Raw genomic sequence first — 25,013 nt, 5'->3', positions numbered from 1 at the left:
GACGGAAAATCCGTCAATGCTCTTTGCGCGTTAAAGTGGATTACAGCTGGAAATCACTTTACCCTTCTGACGGAATATCCGTCAGTTTTTTCAAAAAACTGACGGAATATCCGTCACTTGGTCAATTATTAGTTGGTGGTAGTGTGTGACAGGGTGTCACAATAATTAACCTAGTGACGGAAATTCCGTCAGTTTTATGAAAAAACTGACGGATATTCCGTCAGGCGTTTTACTTTAACTGACGTGTACAGTCCTTGCATTATTTTTCTGATAAAGTGAGCAGTGACGGATTTTCCGTCAGTTTAATAAGAATACTGACGGAACAGGCTGAAGAAATGGCGACAATGAGAAAGGCTTGGGCTGATTTGCAAGCATCTCAACCCCCAAACACGTGTTCACAATTTACTCCACATAGACGGGATGACTTTGGGGGTGGTGATGACGGGTTTGGAGGTATTGGTGGTAGTTTTATTGACCCTATAAACACTTAGAGCCTTTAAGTTAGAGCCTTTAGGTTAGAGCCTTAAGGTTAGAACTTTAGTTTAGTTAGTATTGTCGTCTAGTAAGTATGAAAGACATGGTAAAACAATTCTCTGTTTAATTTGTAAGACAATGTACAAATTTGACTATGTTTTTATGTAAAACAATTTGCGTCCCCTTCTCTTTTGTTGTGTATTGATTCCCGCATTAGCGGTCGACGTGAAAATGGATTCCTGCTTGGCGGTCGACGATTGGATGTGTTTTGCAGGTTTTGTTTATATTGGAAACGATGCAAATAGGCATCGTGGTGGCAAAGCAGTCAGTATTTGAAACGATGCAAAAACGATCGTGGGGGCAAAGCAGTCGCTGTTTCCGGATCGTTATTTAATACATCTGACGGAAATTCCGTCAGTAATATTAAAATACCGACGGAATTTCCGTCACTGCGTTTTCCTCCCCATTTTCCAGATTTAACTAGAAACTAATCAACTGAGGGCAAAAATCACTAGTTTCAAGGTGCAATTGATGAAACTTTCTATGAAGCGTGGTGCCGTTTCAAGAGGTTAGTGAGGTCACTTCCTCACCATGGTTTTGATACATGGTTTTTGTCCAATCAGTTCTACAATGGGCTGTACGATGATCACAAAGCCATACTTGATGCATCATCCAACGGAAGATTCCAAAAAAACACTGACGATGATAAGGGATGAGCGCTTATTGAAGAGATGGCGACCCACTGTGCTGAGTATGGAAACCCGAGGGATGGTATTAGAACAGTTCATGCAGTGGATAAGCAATTTGTGGCTCAGCTGGAAGCCATGAATGCTAGGTTTGATAAGTTGAGCCGCATTCACTGGGATCTCGACGGTCCATTTTCTTACTAGAGGGGAAAATGTCACATGTGAGAGGTGTGGGAGCAACGACGGTCACACTGCTGTTGGCTATCTTACAGAGAAGGAACAGGTACTTGCTTTTCAACAATACAGGCAAGGAGGGGGTTCCTATTATAATAACCAAGGGGCAGTCCATCCCAATTTGAGGTGGACAAGTCAAAATGTGCTCAATCCTACCCCTCCTCTACAGCAGCAGCAGCAGCAGCAGCCATATGGCCCTCCTCATAAGGCTCAACAAGGCTTTTAGAAGCCTCCTTTCTTTCCTACACCTAATCAAGGTGCATCATCTTCTGGTGGGGTAAGTGAGATAGGTGAGTAGAAGACGATGTTGTAGTCTTTGACAAAGCAGTGGCAGCTAAGTGACCAAAAAAAAAGATGCATCTATCAAGGCACTTGAAACTCAAGTTGCCCAGTTAGCCGCGAACCAGTCCACAAGGAAACCGGGACATTTACCATCACAAGCCGATAAGAATCCACATGAGACGGTGAATTTAATTAATTTGAGGAGCGGTTATTCATATGAAGGACCGAAATCATACTCAAGAAAGGTAATTACTACTGATGAACAGTCACTACAAGAAAAACGCGGCTTACTGACGGCCCTACCGACGGAAAAAAGAGGCCGTCGAAAACACGGTTATCGACGGATGTGTGACGGAAATTCCGTCAAGTAAAGTTTCTCGACGGATATCCCGTCAGATCTATTGGCGCGTTGACCAAGTCAAAGGCGCCAAAAGAATCGACGGAAATTCCGTCAGGAATCTTTTAATCGACGGAAAATCCGTCAATGCTCTTTGCGCGTTAAAGTGGATTACAGCTGGAAATCACTTTACCCTTCTGACGGAATATCCGTCAGTTTTTTCAAAAAACTGACGGAATATCCGTCACTTGGTCAATTATTAGTTGGTGGTAGTGTGTGACAGGGTGTCACAATAATTAACCTAGTGACGGAAATTCCGTCAGTTTTATGAAAAAACTGACGGATATTCCGTCATGCGTTTTACTTTAACTGACGTGTACAGTCCTTGCATTATTTTTCTGATAAAGTGAGCAGTGACGGATTTTCCGTCAGTTTAATAAGAATACTGACGGAACAGGCTGAAGAAATGGCGACAATGAGAAAGGCTTGGGCTGATTTGCAAGCATCTCAACCCCCAAACACGTGTTCACAATTTACTCCACATAGACGGGATGACTTTGGGGGTGGTGATGACGGGTTTGGAGGTATTGGTGGTAGTTTTATTGACCTTATAAACACTTAGAGCCTTTAAGTTAGAGCCTTTAGGTTAGAGCCTTTAGGTTAGAACTTTAGTTTAGTTAGTATTGTCGTCTAGTAAGTATGAAAGACATGGTAAAACAATTCTCTGTTTAATTTGTAAGACAATGTACAAATTTGACTATGTTTTTATGTAAAACAATTTGCGTCCCCTTCTCTTTTGTTGTGTATTGATTCCCGCATTAGCGGTCGACGTGAAAATGGATTCCCGCTTGGCGGTCGACGATTGGATGTGTTTTGCAGGTTTTGTTTATATTGGAAACGATGCAAATAGGCATCGTGGCTTAAAAGCAGTCGTATTTGAAACGATGCAAAAACGATCGTGGCCGGGCAGCAGTCTTTGTTTTCGGTCCGTTATTTAATACATCGACGGAAATTCCGTCGTAATATTAAAATACCGACGGAATTTCCGTCACGCGTTTTCCTCCCCATTTTCCGATTTAACTAGAAACTAATCAATCGAGGGCAAAAATCACTAGTTTCAAGCAGGCAATTGATGAAACTTTCTATGAAGCGTGGTGCCGTTTCAAGAGGTTAGTGAGGTCACTTCCTCACCATGGTTTTGATACATGGTTTTTGTCCAATCAGTTCTACAATGGGCTGTACGATGATCACAAAGCCATACTTGATGCATCATCCAACGGAAGATTCCAAAAAAACACCGACGATGATAAGGGATGAGCGCTTATTGAAGAGATGGCGACCCTTTGTCTTTGAGTATGGAAACCCGAGGAATGGTATTAGAACAGTTCATGCAAAGTGGATAAGCAATTTGTGGCTCAGCTGGAAGCCATGAATACTAGGTTTGATAAGTTGGAGCTGCATTCTGCTGGGGATCCTCAGACGGTCCATTTTCTTACTAGAGGGGAAAATGTCACATGTGAGAGGTGTGGGAGCAACGACGGTCACACTGCTGTTGGCTATCTTACAGAGAAGGAACAGGTACTTGCTTTTCAACAATACAGGCAAGGAGGGGGTTCCTATTATAATAACCAAGGGGCAGTCCATCCCAATTTGAGGTGGACAAGTCAAAATGTGCTCAATCCTACCCCTCCTCTACAAAGAAGAAGCAAAAGCAAAGCAGCAGCCATATGGCCCTCCTCATAAGGCTCAACAAGGCTTTCAGAAGCCTCCTTTCTTTCCTACACCTAATCAAGGTGCATCATCTTTTGGTGGGGTAAGTGAGATAGGTGAGTTGAAGACGATGTTGTAGTCTTTGACAAAGCGTGTGGCAGCTAAGTGACCAAAAAAAAAGATGCATCTATCAAGGCACTTGAAACTCAAGTTGCCCAATTAGCCGCGAACCAGTCCACAAGGAAACCGGGACATTTACCATCACAAGCCGATAAGAATCCACATGAGACGGTGAATTTAATTAATTTGAGGAGCGGTTATTCATATGAAGGACCGAAATCATACTCAAGAAAGGTAATTACTACTGATGAACAGTCACTACAAGAAAAACGCGCCATCGACGGCCCTACCGAGCGGAAAAAGAGGCCGTCGAAAACACGGTTATCGACGGATGTGTGACGGAAATTCCGTCATAAAGTTTCTCGACGGATATCCCGTCAAGTATCTATTGGCGCGTTGACCAAGTCAAAGGCGCCAAAAAAGAATCGGACGGAAATTCCGTCAGGAATCTTTTAATACCGACGGAAAATCCGTCAATGCTCTTTGCGCGTTAAAGTGGATTACAATTTGAAATCACTTTACCCTTTCGACGGAATATCCGTCGGCTTTTTTTCAAAAATCTGACGGAATATCCGTCACTTGGTCAATTATTAGTTGGTGGTAGTGTGTGACAGGGTGTCACAATAATTAACCTAGTGACGGAAATTCCGTCAGTTTTATGAAAAAACTGACGGATATTCCGTCATGCGTTTTACTTTAACTGACGTGTACAGTCCTTGCATTATTTTTTCGATAAAGTGAGGTGACGGATTTTCCGTCAGTTTAATAAGAATACTGACGGAACAGGCTGAAGAAATGGCGACAATGAGAAAGGCTTGGGCTGATTTGCAAGCATCTCAACCCCCAAACACGTGTTCACAATTTACTCCACATAGACGGGATGACTTTGGGGGTGGTGATGACGGGTTTGGAGGTATTGGTGGTAGTTTTATTGACCCTATAAACACTTAGAGCCTTTAAGTTAGAGCCTTTAGGTTAGAGCCTTTAGGTTAGAACTTTAGTTTAGTTAGTATTGTCGTCTAGTAAGTATGAAAGACATGGTAAAACAATTCTCTGTTTAATTTGTAAGACAATGTACAAATTTGACTATGTTTTTATGTAAAACAATTTGCGTCCCCTTCTCTTTTGTTGTGTATTGATTCCCGCATTAGCGGTCGACGTGAAAATGGATTCCTGCTTGGCGGTCGACGATTGGATGTGTTTTGCAGGTTTTGTTTATATTGGAAACGATGCAAATAGGCATCGTGGCGTGGCAAAGCAGTCAGATTTGAAACGATGCAAAAAACGCATCGTGGCTGGGCAGCAGGCTGCTGTTTCCTGGTCTGTTATTTAATACATCTGACGGAAATTCCGTCAGTAATATTAAAATACCGACGGAATTTCCGTCACTGCGTTTTCCTCCCCATTTTCCAGATTTAACTAGAAACTAATCAACTGAGGGCAAAAATCACTAGTTTCAAGCAGGCAATTGATGAAACTTTCTATGAAGCGTGGTGCCGTTTCAAGAGGTTAGTGAGGTCACTTCCTCACCATGGTTTTGATACATGGTTTTTGTCCAATCAGTTCTACAATGGGCTGTACGATGATCACAAAGCCATACTTGATGCATCATCCAACGGAAGATTCCAAAAAAACACTGACGATGATAAGGGATGAGCGCTTATTGAAGAGATGGCGACCCTTTGTCTTTGAGTATGGAAACCCGAGGGATGGTATTAGAACAGTTCATGCGGTGGATAAGCAATTTATGGCTCAATTTGGAAGCCATGAATGCTAGGTTTGATAAGTTGAGCCGCATTCTGCTGGGATCTCGACGGTCCATTTTCTTACTAGAGGGGAAAATGTCACATGTGAGAGGTGTGGGAGCAACGACGGTCACACTGCTGTTGGCTATCTTACAGAGAAGGAACAGGTACTTGCTTTTCAACAATACAGGCAAGGAGGGGTTCCTATTATAATAACCAAGGGGCAGTCCATCCCAATTTGAGGTGGACAAGTCAAAATGTGCTCAATCCTACCCCTCCTCTACAGCAGCAGCAGCAGCAGCAGCCATATGGCCCTCCTCATAAGGCTCAACAAGGCTTTCAGAAGCCTCCTTTCTTTCCTACACCTAATCAAGGTGCATCATCTTCTGGTGGGGTAAGTGAGATAGGTGAGTAGAAGACGATGTTGTAGTCTTTGACAAAGCAAATGGCACTAAGTGACAAAAAAAAAAAGATGCATCTATCAAGGCACTTGAAACTCAAGTTGCCCAGTTAGCCGCGAACCAGTCCACAAGGAAACCGGGATATTTACCATCACAAGCCGATAAGAATCCACATGAGACGGTGAATTTAATTAATTTGAGGAGCGGTTATTCATATGAAGGACCGAAATCATACTCAAGAAAGGTAATTACTACTGATGAACAGTCACTACAAGAAAAACGCGCCATCGACGGCCCTACCGGAAAAAGAGGCCGTCGAAAACACGGTTCTCGACGGATGTGTGACGGAAATTCCGTCGTAAAGTTTCTCGACGGATATCCCGTCAGTATCTATTGGCGCGTTGACCAAGTCAAAGGCGCCAAAAGAACTGTGACGGAAATTCCGTCAGGAATCTTTTAATACTGACGGAAAATCCGTCAATGCTCTTTGCGCGTTAAAGTGGATTACAGCTGGAAATCACTTTACCCTTCTGACGGAATATCCGTCAGTTTTTTCAAAAAACTGACGGAATATCCGTCACTTGGTCAATTATTAGTTGGTGGTAGTGTGTGACAGGGTGTCACAATAATTAACCTAGTGACGGAAATTCCGTCAGTTTTATGAAAAAACTGACGGATATTCCGTCAGGCGTTTTACTTTAACTGACGTGTACAGTCCTTGCATTATTTTTCTGATAAAGTGAGCAGTGACGGATTTTCCGTCAGTTTAATAAGAATACTGACGGAACAGGCTGAAGAAATGGCGACAATGAGAAAGGCTTGGGCTGATTTGCAAGCATCTCAACCCCCAAACACGTGTTCACAATTTACTCCACATAGACGGGATGACTTTGGGGGTGGTGATGACGCGTTTGGAGGTATTGGTGGTAGTTTTATTGACCTTATAAACACTTAGAGCCTTTAAGTTAGAGCCTTTAGGTTAGAGCCTTTAGGTTAGAGCCTTTAGGTTAGAACTTTAGTTTAGTTAGTATTGTCGTCTAGTAAGTATGAAAGACATGGTAAAACAATTCTCTGTTTAATTTGTAAGACAATGTACAAATTTGACTATGTTTTTATGTAAAACAATTTGCGTCCCCTTCTCTTTTGTTGTGTATTGATTCCCGCATTAGCGGTCGACGTGAAAATGGATTCCCGCTTGGCGGTCGACGATTGGATGTGTTTTGCAGGTTTTGTTTATATTGGAAACGATGCAAATAGGCATCGTGGCTGGCAGCAGGCTGTATTTGAAACGATGCAAAAAACGCATCGTGGCTGGGCAGCAGGCTGCTGTTTCCTGGTCTGTTATTTAATACATCTGACGGAAATTCCGTCAGTAATATTAAAATACCGACGGAATTTCCGTCACTGCGTTTTCCTCCCCATTTTCCAGATTTAACTAGAAACTAATCAACTGAGGGCAAAAATCACTAGTTTCAAGCAGGCAATTGATGAAACTTTCTATGAAGCGTGGTGCCGTTTCAAGAGGTTAGTGAGGTCACTTCCTCACCATGGTTTTGATACATGGTTTTTGTCCAATCAGTTCTACAATGGGCTGTACGATGATCACAAAGCCATACTTGATGCATCATCCAACGGAAGATTCCAAAAAAACACTGACGATGATAAGGGATGAGCGCTTATTGAAGAGATGGCGACCCACTGTGCTGAGTATGGAAACCCGAGGGATGGTATTAGAACAGTTCATGCAGTGGATAAGCAATTTGTGGCTCAGCTGGAAGCCATGAATGCTAGGTTTGATAAGTTGGAGCTGCATTCTGCTGGGGATCCTCAGACGGTCCATTTTCTTACTAGAGGGGAAAATGTCACATGTGAGAGGTGTGGGAGCAACGACGGTCACACTGCTGTTGGCTATCTTACAGAGAAGGAACAGGTACTTGCTTTTCAACAATACAGGCAAGGAGGGGGTTCCTATTATAATAACCAAGGGGCAGTCCATCCCAATTTGAGGTGGACAAGTCAAAATGTGCTCAATCCTACCCCTCCTCTACAGCAGCAGCAGCAGCAGCAGCCATATGGCCCTCCTAATAAGGCTCAACAAGGCTTTCAGAAGCCTCCTTTCTTTCCTACACCTAATCAAGGTGCATCATCTTCTGGTGGGGTAAGTGAGATAGGTGAGTAGAAGACGATGTTGCAGTCTTTGACAAAGCAGTGGCAGCTAAGTGACCAAAAAAAAAGATGCATCTATCAAGGCACTTGAAACTCAAGTTGCCCGATTAGCGAACCAGTCCACAAGGAAATCGGGACATTTACCATCACAAGCCGATAAGAATCCACATGAGACGGTGAATTTAATTAATTTGAGGAGCGGTTATTCATATGAAGGACCGAAATCATACTCAAGAAAGGTAATTACTACTGATGAACAGTCACTACAAGAAAAACGCGGCTTACTGACGGCCCTACCGACGGAAAAAAGAGGCCGTCAGAAAACACGGGTTACTGACGGATGTGTGACGGAAATTCCGTCAGTAAAGTTTCCTGACGGATATCCCATCAGTATCTATTGGCGCGTTGACCAAGTCAAAGGCGCCAAAAGAACTGTGACGGAAATTCCGTCAGGAATCTTTTAATACTGACGGAAAATCCGTCAATGCTCTTTGCGCGTTAAAGTGGATTACAGCTGGAAATCACTTTACCCTTCTGACGGAATATCCGTCAGTTTTTTCAAAAAACTGACGGAATATCCGTCACTTGGTCAATTATTAGTTGGTGGTAGTGTGTGATAGGGTGTCACAATAATTAACCTAGTGACGGAAATTCCGTCAGTTTTATGAAAAAACTGACGGATATTCCGTCAGGCATTTTACTTTAACTGACGTGTACAGTCCTTGCATTATTTTTCTGATAAAGTGAGCAGTGACGGATTTTCCGTCAGTTTAATAAGAATACTGACGGAACAGGCTGAAGAAATGGCGACAATGAGAAAGGCTTGGGCTGATTTGCAAGCATCTCAACCCCCAAACACGTGTTCACAATTTACTCCACATAGACGGGATGACTTTGGGGGTGGTGATGACGGGTTTGGAGGTATTGGTGGTAGTTTTATTGACCCTATAAACACTTAGAGCCTTTAAGTTAGAGCCTTTAGGTTAGAGCCTTTAGGTTAGAACTTTAGTTTAGTTAGTATTGTCGTCTAGTAAGTATGAAAGACATGGTAAAACAATTCTCTGTTTAATTTGTAAGACAGTGTACAAATTTGACTATGTTTTTATGTAAAACAATTTGCATCCCCTTCTCTTTTGTTGTGTATTGATTCCCGCATTAGCGGTCGACGTGAAAATGGATTCCCGCTTGGCGGTCGACGATTGGATGTGTTTTGCAGGTTTTGTTTATATTGGAAACGATGCAAATAGGCATCGTGGCTGGCAAAGCAGCTGTATTTGAAACGATGCAAAAACGATCGTGGGTGGGCAAAGCAGTCTTTGTTTTGGTCTCGTTATTTAATACATCGACGGAAATTCCGTCGATAATATTAAAATACCGACGGAATTTCCATCGCTGCGTTTTCCTCCCCATTTTCAGATTTAACTAGAAACTAATCAATCGAGGGCAAAAATCACTAGTTTCAAGCAGTGCAATTGATGAAACTTTCTATGAAGCGTGGTGCCGTTTCAAGAGGTTAGTGAGGTCACTTCCTCACCATGGTTTTGATACATGGTTTTTGTCCAATCAGTTCTACAATGGGTTGTACGATGATCACAAAGCCATACTTGATGCATCATCCAACGGAAGATTCCAAAAAAACACTGACGATGATAAGGGATGAGCGCTTATTGAAGAGATGGCGACCCACTGTGCTGAGTATGGAAACCCGAGGGATGGTATTAGAACAGTTCATGCAGTGGATAAGCAATTTGTGGCTCAGCTGGAAGCCATGAATGCTAGGTTTGATAAGTTGAGCCGCATTCTCATTGGGATCCTCGACGGTCCATTTTCTTACTAGAGGGGAAAATGTCACATGTGAGAGGTGTGGGAGCAACGACGGTCACATCATTGCTGTTGGCTATCTTACGAGAGAAGGAACAGTACTTGCTTTTCAACAATACAGGCAAGGAGGGGGTTCCTATTATAATAACCAAGGGGCAATCCATCCCAATTTGAGGTGGACAAGTCAAAATGTGCTCAATCCTACCCCTCCTCTACAAAGAAGAAAAGCAGCAGCAGCAGCCCATATGGCCCTCCTCATAAGGCTCAACAAGGCTTTCGAAGCCTCCTTTCTTTCCTACACCTAATCAAGGTGCATCATCTTCTGGTGGGGTAAGTGAGATAGGTGAGTAGAAGACGATGTTGCAGTCTTTGACAAAGCAACGTGGCAGACTAAGTGACCAAAAAAAAGATGCATCTATCAAGGCACTTGAAACTCAAGTTGCCCGGTTAGCCGCGAACCAGTCCACAAGGAAACCGGGACATTTACCATCACAAGCCGATAAGAATCCACATGAGACGGTGAATTTAATTAATTTGAGGAGCGGTTATTCATATGAAGGACCGAAATCATACTCAAGAAAGGTAATTACTATCGATGAACAGTCACTACAAGAAAAACGCGCCATCGACGGCCCTACCGACGGAAAAAGAGGCCGTCGAAAACACGGTTCTTCGACGGATGTGTGACGGAAATTCCGTCAAGATAAAGTTTCTCGACGGATATCCCGTCGATATCTATTGGCGCGTTGACCAAGTCAAAGGCGCCAAAAGAATTGTGACGGAAATTCCGTCAGGAATCTTTTAATACCGACGGAAAATCCGTCAATGCTCTTTTGCGCGTTAAAGTGGATTTAAACTGAAATCACTTTACCCTTCTCGACGGAATATCCGTCGCTTTTTTCAAAAATCGACGGAATATCCGTCACTTGGTCAATTATTAGTTGGTGGTAGTGTGTGACAGGGTGTCACAATAATTAACCTAGTGACGGAAATTCGTCGTCGTTTTATGAAAAAATCGACGGATATTCCGTCAGCGTTTTACTTTAATCGACGTGTACAAATCCTTGCATTATTTTTCCGATAAAGTGAGCGATGACGGATTTTCCGTCGGTTTAATAAGAATCGACGGAACAGTGAAGAAATGGCGACAATGAGAAAGGCTTGGGCTGATTTGCAAGCATCTCAACCCCCAAACACGTGTTCACAATTTACTCCACATAGACGGGATGACTTTGGGGGTGGTGATGACGGGTTTGGAGGTATTGGTGGTAGTTTTATTGACCCTATAAACACTTAGAGCCTTTAAGTTAGAGCCTTTAGGTTAGAGCCTTTAGGTTAGAACTTTAGTTTAGTTAGTATTGTCGTCTAGTAAGTATGAAAGACATGGTAAAACAATTCTCTGTTTAATTTGTAAGACAATGTACAAATTTGACTATGTTTTTATGTAAAACAATTTGCGTCCCCTTCTCTTTTGTTGTGTATTGATTCCCGCATTAGCGGTCGACGTGAAAATGGATTCCCGCTTGGCGGTCGACGATTGGATGTGTTTTGCAGGTTTTGTTTATATTGGAAACGATGCAAATAGGCATCGTGGTCGGCAAGAGTTTGTATTTGAAACGATGCAAAAACGATCGTGGCCGGGCAAAGCAGTCGCTTTGTTTCTGGTCTCGTTATTTAATACATCCGACGGAAATTTCGTCAGTAATATTAAAATACCGACGGAATTTCCGTCACTGCGTTTTCCTCCCCATTTTCCAGATTTAACTAGAAACTGCCACGTGTCCCACTAACTGACGGAATTTCCGTCAGTAAACCTAAAACACTGACGGAAATTCCGTCAGTACCCTCTGTTAATGTGATTTCAGAAACCTACGTGGAATGCCACGTGTCAGTCATAACTGACGGAAATTCCGTCAGTAATGCTAAACACTGACGGAAATTCCGTCACTATTGACCTATAAAAAAGGACGGAATTTCCGTCACATATCCGTCAGTTTTTTGGAAGACTGACGGAATTTCCACAAGACAGGTATTTTTCGACGAAATAAGTCGACGACCCGACGATTCGACGGAATTTCCGTCAGGAAAGGGAAATACCGACGGAAAAGCCGTCAGTATGGGCTTAATTTTTCCGTCAGTTTCCCGCGTTTTTCCTGTAGTGATTAAAGCTTGATACTCAGCTATATTGTTTGAGCACAATTCAGTGAGCACAAAGGAGTAAGGCAACACATGACCTTCGGGAGACAAGAATACAACACCAGCTCCGGCTCCATCACGTCTTATTGCACCATCAAAATACATTTGCCATGGCGGAAGTACATCCACATAGAATATCTCTTCACCAGGAAGATCATCCTGAAGTTCCCATTTCGCGGGGACTGGGTGATCAGCAAGGAAGTCAGCTAAAGCTTGCCCTTTGATTGCCTTTTGAGGCACATGGACCAAGTCATACTGTTTGAGTAGAACTGCCCACTTTGCTAGATGACCGGACAAGACTAGCCTTGAGAGTATATACTTGATAGGATCATCCTTTGAAATTACATGGACAGTATGTGCCTGCATGTAGTGCCTTAGTTTTTGAATTGCGAAGACCAAAGCCAAGCATATTTTCTCGATTTGAGAGTAATTCAGTTCAACTCCCACCAAAGTTCGACTTAGGTAATAGAGAGCCATATCCTTCTTATCTTCATTCTCTTGAGCACATAATGCCCCCAATGAACGTTCTTGAGCAGCGATGTAGAGGATAAGAGGCCTTCCTGGAACTGGTGCCCTCAACACAGGTGCAGATGACAAGTACTTTTTGATACTTTCAAAGGCATTATGACATTTGTCATCCTATTGGAATATAGAATCCTTTTTCATAAGATGACTGAATGGCTGACAGCGTCCCACGAGGTTAGAGATGAACCTGCGAATATAAGCCAAGCGACCTTGTAGACCACGAAGATCATTCAAATTTTTAGGCTCTGGCATTTCTTGAATGGCCTTGATCTTTGATTGATCAACTTCAATTCCTCTATGTCGTACCACGAATCCTAAGAATTTCCCCAAAGTAACTCCAAAGGCACATTTGAGCGGATTCATCTTGAGTTGACATTTTCGCAGTCTTTCAAAGACGGTACGAAGGTCGGTGATATGGTCTCCTCTTTTCTTAGACTTAACCACAACATCATCAACATAGCACTCAATTGTTTTATGCAACATGTCATCAAATATTCTTTGCATAGCACGTTGGTATGTTGCTCATGCATTCTTGAGACCAAATGGCATAACTTTGTAGCAAAAGATCCCCTTCGGAGTACGAAATGCAGTAGCCTCTTGATCCTCAGGTGCCATAAGAATTTGATTATATCCTGCCATGCAATCCATGAAGGAAAGAGCTTCATGTCCAGTTGTTGCATCAATCATGAGCCCCGTCACTGACAAACGGAAATCGTCTTTTGGGCAAGCATTATTGAGATCCCGAAAATCTACACACACGCGTAACTGGCCATTTTTCTTTCTTACTAGCATGATGTTAGCAATCCATGTTGGGTATGTTACCTCTCGAATGAAACCAGCTTCAATGAGTTTGTTGACTTCTTTCTCAATCTCAGGAATCAAGTCTGACCTGAAACGTCGTTGAGGTTGCTTCTTAGGACTTACACCTTTCTTAATTGCCAAACGATGCATTGCGACTTTAGGACTTAATCCTGTCATTTCCTTGTAACTCGAAGCAAAGACATCTTTGTACTCAGTTAAAAGCTTGAAGTTTTATTCTCCTCCTTCTCTGTAAGAAGAGCACTAACATATATTGGTCGAGGGTCCTCTGAAGTACCTAAATTGAGTTCCTTTAAGTCATCGACAGTTGATTGCCCCCCATCCTCTAGCAATGCCGGAGCCTCATCAACTTCAATGTCTTCACTAGCATCAGGGACTTCCTCTACGGTGATGTGATAAGATGTCATTATTTTATCTTCCAACTCTTCTTTGTTGCTTGCACTCGGTGTTGTTGAGGCTTCACCAAGTCGCGACTTCCACTTTGCTTGGAAAGATGATGACTTCTCTTGATTTGTAAGGACCACAATGTGCCTTTTTACCTTGAGGGGTTGCGCTTGCACTATGTCCACTACTTCTATGCGCTTCATTCTGAAAGGGACAACACTTCTGAAATCATCGCTAACTTTCACCTCTTCTTTGCTTTGACTTGTTGAGGCTTGATGTGATTGCTTATAATCTTTAATCCCTTTGGGGTCTTTTAAGTGATCAAACACCGAACGAGATGGAGCTCCCAAACATTTAAGCACTGATCCTTTCTTCTTCAAATGTGATGAGGTACTTGACTGACAAGCATAAGTGTCATTATTTTGAACACCCAATATCTTGAAGAGAGAAAAGCGATTCCTTAAAGGTATTTCTTGTTGTGACAAACTATGCCCCCCTAATCTATCGAACACAGAAGGAGCCACTCTTGTTTCAGGTGGTCGAATCCGATCGAATACAGAGAGTGTTGGCGATGTTGTGTCATTTGTACTTTCATCTTCTGCCATTTCTTCAGGTGTGATGCACTGAGAGGATAATGCATCTAATTTTCGTTGAGAATCAATCTTTACAGGTGAAGGAGATTCATAGCCTAAACCAATCTTGGAAGCACTGAAGCTCCCCTCTTCCTTAAAAAGCTTCTTTTGAGTTTCGTTCAAGCCATAAGGCTCAACATTGATAACTTTGCCCAATAGAGTGGGATTTTCAAATTCATATCCAGCTTTAGCCAACAAATTATATGCATTGGAGTTGAACACCCCCTTTTCTTGACTCTGGGACGATTTGCTTGATGATGGGACGAACCCCATAGGAGCGTATCTCACAACTTGTTTTTCAACCGTGCTAGGCAGAGGGGTGACAAGTTTCACCATCCACTCTTGCTTGACTAAATTGTTGGACTTAACTTTCTCTTTGGTCATTGTCTTTGAGCTTTAATATTTTGCGAAAGGACTTTCACCTTCCTTGCGTCGTGACTTTGGAATGTACCGAAGCACCGGAGTTGCATTCTTTTGTGGATCTTCTTCCTTAGCTTCCTCTACATCTCTGACTTTTTTGTTACTTTTCGATTGGCTACTCTAACCCACATCCCTTTTAACATCATTGCCAGAAGTATTTCAAGAGTTCGCAACTTCTTTTTCTTTGCCTCTCTTCCCAGTTGATGAGATAGTGGATGGTAAGAATTTACTTGAAGTGCCATTTTCCTCGAAGAACTTTGCATCCGCGAAGATTGAATCGACCTTAGAAAAAGGCATGACATCACCATTGATCTTTCTTTCACCTCCACGATAATATTTTAGACATTGATGGAGAGTTGAAGCAACTACGCCATTTTCATGCTTCCAGGGCCGACCTAACAATAACTTGAACGAGGTCTTTGCATCAATAACATGAAATAAGGTGTCAGAAGATAAATCCTCCATGCTAAGATTCACACGAATTATGCCAACAGCACGCTCGCCATTCAGGTTAAAGCCATGAATTATTGTTCGACTACTGGATAACTCATCCATCGTAATGCCTAACTCAACCATGGTTGCCTTCGGCATGAGATTTACACCAGACCCTCCATCGATTAAGATACGGTTCACCCTCTTGCCTCCTATATAGCCTGACACATACAAAGGCCTATTATGGAGCTTTGATCCAAGCAACAAATCTTCATCAGAGAATGATAAGGCGGTGTTGCAAGATACACATTTATTTTCTCGCTCTGCAGGCTCCCCTGCGTCTTTTACCTTTTCTTCGTATAACTCTGGATTCTGAAGAGCTTGGACAACTTGTTGACGCATCTCCTTAGGAAGGTGAAAAATTTGATTCTATCCCATGCGCTTCGGAAGAGCATCAAGAACGGCCTGCACTTTGTTGTCTTTGGATTGACTTGAGTGTTCGAACGATGCGGGATCTGAAACACCATCTTTTTGTTCATCTCCTTCATTTTCATCAGTAACTGCGATAGTATTGACAGTAACTTCGTTGAGATAACCTTTTGGGAAAAACTCCTCCAGAATGACAGGAGTTGGTGGTTGTTGTTCTAGCAAATCAACTGGAAGGACATGTGATTTGATCATCTTCTTTGATTTCTTTTTACCTTTGGAACGATGTGAGCCCCTCCTCTTAGTTTGTTTTCTCTTTTGAGGTGGAGGTTGTTGATTTTGTGGCTTTACTTGCTTCCTTGGCTTCTTTCGTGTCACCAATGTCCAACCTTCATTATTATCATCGTTGATGGCCTCCATGGTTGCAGTCGCACCTTCAGTTGTCTTATGTGGTAGTGATATTGACTTTTGCACTCGAAAAGCTACGGGTTCAAGACTTCCAAATTGAAGCACACATATTTCTTCTTGCTTATGAGGGACTATCACATTCGAAACCTCCATGGTTGGCCCTTCAAGTCCTTCAATCATCACGCTGGTGTGATTTGTTGTCACAGTGTCATCAAGATCCAAGATGATTTTCCCATATTTTCCTAATTGCATAATCTTTTCTTTGAGGGTTATGCACTTCTCAAGGGGATGACTAACTAAACGATGATAATGACAATAGTTTGGATCTGCCGTCTTGTTTGCTTGGTCAGGGCGCTTTGATTCTGTCAACTGAATGACCCTCTTTTCCAATAGATCGTCGAGCATGCCTGAAAGATAGGAGTCAGGGAATGGATACTTCTTGTTCTGCAATTCCTTCAGTGTTGGTTTATCACTCTTGAAGTCCTTGGTGTATGTCTCCTTCTTTTTATCATACTTAGGCTTCACAGAGATTTTGACGGGTGTTTCACTCGTGGTAACTGTCATAGCTTCCTTGGACGAGCCCTTAGATCCCTTGTCGGTTTTCTTGAACTCTTTCTTCTCGCCAGCGGGCTTAGAGGAAGATGACTTTGTCTTATTTCGAGCATTGATCGTTATCTCCATATCATGAGCACGTGTTGCCAAGTCTTGGAAGCTCTTTGGCTTGTTCCCATTCAAGATGTATAGGAGGTCCCACTTCATTCCATTGATGCACATTTCAACTGCTGAAGTCTCGCTCAAACGGTCCTTGCACTCTAGACTTAGTGCGCGCCAACGGTTGATGTATTCCACAACAGCTTCATCTTCCCATTGGGTTGTTTTGGTTAGCTCACTCATGCTCACTATGCGCCTTGTACTGTAGAACCTATTCATGAACTCGTTCTCCATTTGGTCCCAGTTGTCGATCGACTCAGAACCTAAATCCGTATACCAATCGAAAGCTATGCCCTTGAGGGAACGAACAAACTGCTTCACTAACAAGTCTCCATCTGTCCCGGCATTATTGCATGTCTCCACAAAGTGAGCAATGTGTTGTTTGGGGTTACCCTTTCCATCGAACTGTTGGAACTTGGGGGGTTGATATCTAGCAGGCATGCGTAAGACATCGATCTTCTTTATGTAGGGCTTCACATATCGAAGACTGCTAGAGGAACCTTCACCTAACTGGCTCTTGATTGTGTTGGCTATCAAGTCTTACAGTTTCTTCTCGGTGTAGGCACTAAGATCATTTTTACGGGGCTTCTCACCATCCTTCTTATCATCTTCTTCTTCCTCCTCCTCTTCAGTGTCATGATGGCTTGAGTTGTCCTTGTTACGAAGCTCTTCCATTTCCCTTTGAAGTTCTTCAATCCTCTTATTCTTCTCTTCATTTTCTTGCATCATCTTCTCGAGGAGCTTGTTCACATTCTCCATTTGTTCTTCAAGACTAGAGCCACCAACAACCATGACTGATTCAAAAATAGGGGTTGAAGCTTCCTCCTTCTTCTTTGGCATTGCTTTCTTCACCTTGCGAGGGGATGGAACACCACTAGCTTTGGACTCCTTGCTCTCCTTTTGTGGAGATGAAGCCTTGTTGATTATAGCAGTTGCAGCAGCAGCAATGGATGCAATTGAATAATTACGAGGCCTTTTAGGAACATGAGCGGTGCGCAAGCTTTCAGCAGCAGCATTAATAGCAGCCTTCTTTGCCATTCTTCTTGTAGAAACACCAATTGAGGGCATGCTTGATGAAGGTGCAACACTAGGATATCCTTTGAGGATTGATGCGTAAGTTCTTGAAGGTGTGCTTGATGTGTTGGAAGACATCCTTGTTTTTTTTTTTTTAAGTAAACTTGGTTCGTTGTAGAGATGAGAGGTAGAGGTTTTCACGTCGGGTTCACCAAAAATTTGTAACAACAAATTTTGTATTGCAATAAAACTGTAACACAAAACAGATAGACAAATGAGTTTTTATAATATCAGAAAATTATGTATACAACCTCTATTTTATCCACTGATTCTACAACAATATTAAAGGTACGAGTCCACGATCTTCGAGGCTCGCTTAATTGACTCTAGCTTCTTGAGAGGGTCGCGTTGACTTCAATCTCTCTTCGATGCTTGAGTTTGGTTTGAGTTTGATTTGAGCTTCTTGAGAGGGTCGCGTTGACTTGAATCTCTCTTCGACGCTTCAATTTGATTGATGAGATTTGAGGAGAGAAGTTGAGAGCTTTTGATGTCTCTTTTCTCTTCACTTTGACAAATGATTTTCTCTCTTGTAAAGTGATTTTTTTTTTCCTTTTGAAATGGTGGAGAAGTCTCTTATTTATAGAGATTTCTCCCTTGACAATTGGACTTTGAAGTTTGGGCTTTGTTTGTGAGCTTGATTTCTCCTTTGGGCCCAATTGACCATTTGCTTTGCTTTAGAGCCCAAACGACCCAATTTACAATATGGACCAATCAGGATTCTATTAAGCGGGACAAAAATAATTAAATTAAGCTAAAATTTGATATTAACTCAAAATAATTTATTTCTTTTATTTTCGGCACATTAATAAAATTTACGTGCCTACATTATTATCTTGATTGACAGGGTTGACTTGTCCAGTTTTACTGATAGTTGGCTCTAATATGTGAACAATCGGTATTTTATCAAAAACTGTAGGGGTAAAATTTGACCCTAGGCTGGCAAAAGCATCAGCCTGGGTATTCAGGTCTCTTGGTATTTGATCTATGTCAAACAAAGCAAACTTAGCGGTAAGATTTTTTGCATATTCTAAATATGAAATCATCTTTACATCCTTTGCCGCATAAGTTCCCTTGATTTGATTAGCAATTAAAAGTGAATATGTTTTTACCTTTAAGTTTTGAACACCGAGGTCTAGACATACCTTTGGCGTGCTATCAGGGCTTCATATTCTACTTCATTATTGGTGGCTTTGAACTCACAGCTTACAGCCTGAGCTATCATATCCCCTTGTGGCGATTTTAGCTCTAATCCAAACCCTATCCCCCTAGCATTAGATGCTCCATCTATGAACAAAGTACACTCTTGGTCTGGGGTTTAATTTTCTAACTAGTTTACTTCTTTTTTCAGGTTAGATTCTTGGTTAGGGCTGAAATCAGCCACAAAGTCTGCTAAGGCCTGTGATTTAATTGTTGTCATGGGTTCAAAGGTGATATCATATGTACTGAGCTGGACCGAGCATTTGGCCATCCTCCCCGATAATTCAGGCTTGCTCAGGATAGATTTTATGGGTAGGTTGGTCCTGACTACGATTGGGTGACACTCGAAATAAGGACGCAGCTTAGTGCATGACATAATTAAAGCTAAAACATATCTTTCAAGTAAACCATACCTCATTTCAGCATCAAGCAGGCTTTTACTTACATAATAGAGAAGATGTTGCTGGCCTTCTTGTTCCTTTACCAGGACTGCACATACTGCTGTATCAGTGACTGATAGATATACTGACAAGGGTTCTCTTTTTTCTGGTTTGGCCATTAAAGGTGGAGATGACAGGTACGATTTTAAGTCCTGAAAGGCTGCTTCGTGCTCAGGTGTCCAATGGAAATATTTATTTTTTCTGAGCAAGTTGTAGAATGTTTTACACCTTTCAGAGGATCTTGATATGAACCGGTTCAGGGCAGCTACCCGTCCTGTCAATTTCTGAATGTCTTTGACAGACTTGGGTCACTGAAACTCCAGGATGGCTTTTATCTGTTCAGGGCTGGCTTCTATGCCTCTTTTTGTCACCACGTATCCAAGGAACTTACTTGCAGAGACTCCAAAATGACATTTTGCAGGGTTGAGTTTCATGTTGTGCTTTTCCAATATTTGAAATGCTATTTCCAAGTGCTTCACATGATCTTCTGCATTTTTGGATTTTAAGACCATGTCGTCTATATAGACTTCCATGATATCACCTATTTGATCCTTGAACATCATGTTGACCAGGCGCTGGTACGTTGCCCCTACATTTTTCTGGCCGAAAGGCATGGCTGTGTAACAGTATATGTCTCGTTCTGTAATGAATGCAGTGCTCTCCTGGTCAGCAGGGTGCATCTTTATTTGATTGATTCCACTTCTAGCATCCATGAATGTTAGCATCTCATGCCCTGCTGTGGCATCTACCATGGCATCAATATGTGGCAGGGGAAACAGATCCTTAGGGCAGGCTTTATTCAGGTCAGTGTAATCTACATAAACTCTCCATTTACCATTCTTTTTCTGCACAACAACCACGTTAGCTAGCCATTCAGGGTACATTACTTCCCTGATCATACCCAAATCCAGAAGTTTCTCCACTTCCTCATTAATTATTGCGTTTCTTTCAGGCGCAAATTTTAGTCTTTTCTGTTGCACAGGCTTAAAAGATTGATTAATGTTAAGTTTATGTGTAATTACGTCAGCACTAATCCCAGTCATATCAAAATGAGACCAAGCAAACCAAGATGATTTATTTTTAAGAAATTTTACCAGTTTAGGCCTGACATAGTCTAGGGCGTCAGATCCAACTAAGACATACCTATCAGGATACTCAGGGTCAAGGATTACCTGATCTGTTACCATCCTGGTTGATGCCACATAAGTGCTCCTGACAGGGTACGGTAATTGCTATGCAAGGGACTTACCTGCCTTGGAAGGTTTCAAGGCTGTTGTATAGCATTCTTGGGCTACCTTGTGTTCTCCTTTGATTGTTTCTATGCCCCAGTCTGCTGGTACCTTGATACATTGATGATAGGTTAACGGTACAGCCTTAACATTATGGATCCATGGCCTGCCCAGGATTGCATTGTAGGATGATAAACAATCCAAGACTCCAAATTTTTCTTAGGATGAGACACCTTCAACATAAGTAGGGAGATGGATTTCTCCCAATGTGTTTCTGGTTTCTCCACTGAATTCTACCAACACACTGGAATTCTTGGTGATTTGTTTTCACCAATATTCATGGCTTTTAGTACATAAAGCATGATTAGATATCTACCAGGATCCTCCTTACTGTAGCGGTTCCAATCTGCATTGAGATTACCAGGTCATCATGATGAACGTCAGGAATCCCTACCAGGTCGTAATCACTGAAGGTGATTGATGGAACATGATCTGGTTTGCAGGGTGATGTAGTCCTTGGCGTCCTGGCTATCTTCTTTGCTGCTGAACTGGTCAGGCCACAAATTTTCGATCCACCAGATATGAATTTTACTTCATAAATTGGGGGTGGTGTAGGAAGGTTGCGGTCCTGTTTTTGCTCCTGATTCTCCTTACTTTGATCTCCATTTTTGCCCTTTGTTCTAATCAGGTCCTTTAGGTATCCGAATTTCAACAGGTAGGCCACTTCTTTCCTCAGAGTGAAGCAATCATCCGTTGTATGTCCAATGTCCATGTGGAATTCACACCATTTGGAGTTGTCTCTCCTATGGTTGGGATTTTTCACCTTCCTAGGCCATCTGACTGCTGGTCCCATGTTGTCAAGTCCCTGGATTAGGCCTGCAATATCAACACTGAAGTTATGTTCAGAAATAGGCGGGAAAACTTTAGCCTTAATTAACTTGATACTCATATGCCAGGTTGACTTCTAAATGGTCTGGCCTGGAATATGGAGTAGGTCAGTAATTATTTCATTTGTTGTTCTTCCTATTGCTCTTTTCATAGTCCTTTGATCCACTGGATGATCCGACTTTATAGCTTTTGTCTTCTTCCAGCCTGCTATATGGAAGAGTCTTGGCCTGGACATCTTCGAAGGTATGACAGGGATACTTAGTGAGTTCATTATATAAATCACTATGAGGTAGTAGCCCCTGTCTGAATGCCTCCACTGTTATTTCAACGTCACACCTGGGAATGGACATTTTCTCATTGTTGAACCTGGCGAGGAATACCCTGAGAGTCTCCTATGGCTTCTTTGTAATCCTGTAAAGATCACTGGACCGCTTCTGAGACTCCTTGCTGCTTGTAAACTGCTAGTTGAAGTTGTTGATCAGGTTGGTAAAAGAATGGACGGTCCCAGTTGGCAGGTTGATGTACCATTGCAGAGCAGGTCCTGTTAGGGTCGTTCTAAACACTTTGCACAAGCAAACTTGCCTGAACTCACTAGGGATAGATGCTGCTAACATTTTCTGCTTATAGAGGGCTACATGATTGATACGTGCATTTTATATAGTCTTTTTAGCCTATTTTATGCACGTATTTCTATGCCTTTATCGTGGTTTATTGCTACGAAATGCCCCGAATATGCTACTTTGGGTTATTATGTCTTATTTGCAGGTATGGATCCGAAAGTAGTGAAATCAAGCTATTTACCGTCCGTTTAGCATGCATTTGGAGGAAGAGATAATTCGGAGCTTGGAAAGTGCTATTTTGAGATGCGCATTGGAGTAAGGAAGTTAGGCGAGCCAAGAGAGTGCTTTAATTTGCTAGTTCCTGCTTTTAAGAGCCATATCTCGAGTTCTACAACAGTTATTAAGGTGATTCCAGTTGGAGGTGAAAGCTTATCCTCTTAGCTTTCCAACGCCACCAACCACGCCTTATTTGTCCAAGTAACGAAGAAATGGCAGCCGTTTGAAGTTCAGTGCGCGAAGCAGGAATTACGCGCTGAGAAGTGCTCGATCGAGAACTATTTCTATTCGATCGAGAGCCCATTTGCTCGATCGAGAGCCACTTCTTCTCGATCGAGTGGTTTTAGGATGAATAAGTACTCGATCGACTATTTTTCCTTTCGATCGACCAGTTCCTTTTATGCCTTTGCTCGATCGAGTGATTTAGTTACTCGATCGAGTGGATTTTGCTGACGGGCTGGGCTTTTAAGCTCTAATTCCGTCATTAGGTTTAGCAATTCCTATTTTCCTATAAATAGGAAGCTTTGGGAGTCATTTAAACTCTCTCTTTTTCTCTACTTTTCATCTGACACACTGTCAGACATCACTTTTGCCCTATTATTGCTACTGTTCCTTTGTTCTCGATTTCCGGACTTAATTCAGTATTAATTCTTTCTTCCTTTCTCTCTTTTTATTTAATGGTTATTATTCCCTCTCCCTCTTTATTTATTGTTCTTATTAATTCCATGTCTAGCTAAATTCCCCGTAGTATGTTAGGATTAGGGAAGCCGTGGTAGCAATGTTTTAACTGACTTGAATAGGTTAGACTTGCGATAGGAATTGTATTAGGCAATTTAACTGTTATCCGGTCGAATGAATGCATGCAGGAGACCATAAATCTAGTTAACCCCGACCTAGATCGAAAGATTGGAAGGGAAGGCTTGCTTAATTACAATAGGGTATTGCAGTGAGGGCGAAAGTTAAGCTGTTTACGCTCTAGGGCGGTTTAAGGACCGAAAGGTGACGACCATAGCTCTTCTTATCAATAGTTTAATCACCTCAGTATTCCCAATAATTTAAGATCTGATAGCTGCCACGGTGGACCGACTCCTAGCATACTCCCTTTCTCTTATTGCTAATTCCCTTTATCCTTTTTCTCTTGCCTTTGGCCTTAGTAGTTTAGTTAAAATCAATTCAACCCCCATCGTGACATTAGACAGATAAATAGACAAATAGATAGTACACCGCCTCCCTGTGGAGATCGACCCTACTTACCGCTGACTTCTGTTAGTAGTACTTAGGTATTTATTTTTGGTACGAAACGACAGTATCAAATTTTGGCGCGTTGTTCGGGGAGGCAATCTATTTATTTATTTGTTTAAATTTTATCTGTTTTTAGCCTCAGGGGATTTTTCCCTTGAGGCCGTTCTGATCTTTTTCCTTGAGTGTTGTTTTGATAGGCCTTACAGGTACTACCTAGACAGTTCTAGGTGAAAGACAGTCAAAGGGAAGGCTTGAGTACCTTTGACCCATCACCGATGTCCCATTATATGGAATAGGTGATGCGCACGGAGATGTGGTTCTGCTGAGCACAATGTAGTTGTAGTTGTGCCGCCACATCCACCCTATCAATGGCCACCGCAACAAGATCCTCCTGAGATACAAGAAGAAGAGATTGCGGAGCTCAAATCCTTGATGGAGACACTTGCATTCCAAGCACAAGAATATGTCTCGCGAGTTGATAATCTCGAGTCTGTAGTTGCTCAGTTAGCAGCTGAGATGGAGAAAGAAGAAATCGCGGAGCTGACGTATTTAATGGGGACCCTTGTATCCCAAATGCAAGAGAGTGATAGATATATGGACACTCGAATCCTTGCGCTGAAGTCACAAATAGCTCGATTAGCGGTGAGATGCAAGAAGAAGAGGTTTATCTCGCCGAGAGCGGTTCTTCCCGAGGAAACCGTGTTACCCAATGATGAGGATGACTTCTATGACTCAGACGACGAGTTTCTATCACATTTCATTGCCCCACACGAGGATTTCAGCGCTGTACAGGAGGAATCACTCGATCGAGTGACTTATATTAGTCGATCGAGTGATTTTCCAGGAGAAACTGCTCGATCGAGTGAAATTGTTGCTCGATCGAGTGGAATTCAGGAGGAAGTTGGTCGATCGAGTTGCTATTCTGCTCGATCGACTGATTGGGCCATTGGGAGCTATGATTCGTCATATGGGCTTGATTTCGATGACGATTTTGATGATGAAAATGGATACGGTGAATCTCCCCTATTCAAAGCTGAGTTGGATGCGCTTGAGGCTGAGATTTACGTGACGAATTCCACTGAAGGCGACAAAAGGACAGCTGAGTCGGTAATTACTCCTAGCACGGAAGAGGTAATGAATTCTTTTATCTATGATTCCGTCATTAAGAGTGATCAACC

At 42.3% G+C, this 25,013-nt stretch overlaps 5 non-coding genes across 5 annotated transcripts; all 5 read right to left on the bottom strand.

Annotated features, from left to right (window-relative positions):
• Positions 1-966: 966 nt before the first annotated feature.
• On the bottom strand, positions 967-1,072 carry LOC141603794 (small nucleolar RNA R71). The gene has a single exon (XR_012525644.1). It is a non-coding gene; the product is annotated as a small nucleolar RNA R71 (small nucleolar RNA).
• Positions 1,073-3,106: 2,034 nt separating this feature from the next.
• LOC141603411 (small nucleolar RNA R71) lies at positions 3,107-3,212 on the bottom strand. Its single transcript, XR_012525290.1, has one exon. It is a non-coding gene; the product is annotated as a small nucleolar RNA R71 (small nucleolar RNA).
• Positions 3,213-5,274: 2,062 nt separating this feature from the next.
• Positions 5,275-5,381, bottom strand: LOC141603319 (small nucleolar RNA R71). The gene has a single exon (XR_012525203.1). It is a non-coding gene; the product is annotated as a small nucleolar RNA R71 (small nucleolar RNA).
• Positions 5,382-7,436: 2,055 nt separating this feature from the next.
• On the bottom strand, positions 7,437-7,543 carry LOC141603318 (small nucleolar RNA R71). Its single transcript, XR_012525202.1, has one exon. It is a non-coding gene; the product is annotated as a small nucleolar RNA R71 (small nucleolar RNA).
• A 2,047-nt stretch (positions 7,544-9,590) lies between these two features.
• On the bottom strand, positions 9,591-9,697 carry LOC141603723 (small nucleolar RNA R71). The gene has a single exon (XR_012525581.1). It is a non-coding gene; the product is annotated as a small nucleolar RNA R71 (small nucleolar RNA).
• Between the last annotated feature and the right edge of the window lie 15,316 nt (positions 9,698-25,013).

The sequence above is a fragment of the Silene latifolia genome, chromosome 9, assembly GCF_048544455.1.
Source record: "Silene latifolia isolate original U9 population chromosome 9, ASM4854445v1, whole genome shotgun sequence".
NCBI classification, from domain to species: domain Eukaryota; kingdom Viridiplantae; phylum Streptophyta; class Magnoliopsida; order Caryophyllales; family Caryophyllaceae; genus Silene; species Silene latifolia.
Note: the sequence above shows the minus strand (reverse complement) of the source record. Positions and strands in the feature narration are given on the sequence as shown.